This window comes from Opisthorchis viverrini, assembly GCF_000715545.1.
Source record: "Opisthorchis viverrini unplaced genomic scaffold opera_v5_9, whole genome shotgun sequence".
In the NCBI taxonomy this organism is placed as follows: Eukaryota; Metazoa; Platyhelminthes; class Trematoda; order Opisthorchiida; family Opisthorchiidae; genus Opisthorchis; species Opisthorchis viverrini.
Window position 1 is genome coordinate 2,137,692 of NW_008751665.1, and position 1,210 is coordinate 2,138,901.

Here is a 1,210-nt window from a genome sequence, read left to right on the forward strand (position 1 = left end):
ACTGCCTCTTCTTCCTCCGAGGGTGAGGAGCCGAAAGTTGAGTGACCAGGGTGGTTAAGAGACTTAATAGTTGCGCACCAGGTTTGAGTCTGCGTCCAAGGCTCCAAGGGGGCCTCTGCGGCGATGGCTGCTTCCGGCCATTGTGGTTTCTGGGGGTGCTTTTCGCCTGCGGGGTCTTTTTCGTTCCGTGAGAGCTCGGGTTGCTCGGGCTTTTTGGCTCTGGAGGACGGAGTTTTTTTCCCCTTGGGCGAAAATTTCGACCGTTGCTGTTTGTAGCCCTTTCAGCATCCCTTTTTCGTCGACCAGATTTGCTGCTGATCAAAGGTTTGCTGCAAGCTTTCGCCTTTCTGGATTCTTGGGCGTTTTGGAGTGGTTTAACCGGAAGAGTGTCTCTGCGAGGCCATGAGCGCTGGGTGGTGGCACCAAGAAGTAATGATTTTGGTGGTGCTGTCGTTCACCTGAAACGCACAAGTGAAAAAGGGTGTGCAATCTAAATTCCCCTAGAATAGTGGGTTGAACTCAGGAATCTTTAACATAAAGATCTACCGTTTGATGGTCTTCATTCGAACCGTTAAAATCTCACCATGCGATCGCAGTCTGTTTTGTAGTATTTTAAACGTACTCGAGGTCTTTATGGTCAAGGAACTCATATTTTATGGTTACCGAAGGCATCACACGATGTCCCTGTGAAACCGAGGGGGTTTTGTGGAAAACCTGTCTTTTTCACATGTTGTGTTCCGCAATGGATTTGAAAGTGATCTAAAAACTATATGAACAACGGCTACTCCCTCCACGTCCCCGCAACTCAAAGTGGAGCAACCATTCGTGATGAAGGGAATTAGCAGTACAGTGCTCTTAGCTGCAAAACCTTTTTGATTAGAGCAAACGGTTTTGCGCCAAATTGTTTTGTTTTGTGGCATATGGGCTCAAACCAAAATCCGTCCTTATCTACATTCATATTTTTGCAGCCCCCCGAATTTCATTGTCCATTGAAGTAGTCATACCTCTAGTGGAAAGTCTGGTGGACTGATTTCCCAGCATCGCAGAAAACAGCGATGCCTAAGCGGGGCTCAGAAGTTTGGGCGCACCTTCCTTGAAGAAGTCACACTGGGACCGGCTCCGGTGGAAAAATATATTGGACCGTTGTCCAGAAAGTTCACGAGGCTGACACGACGTTCGTCCCAAAAAAACCGGCACGCACTCGGATGAA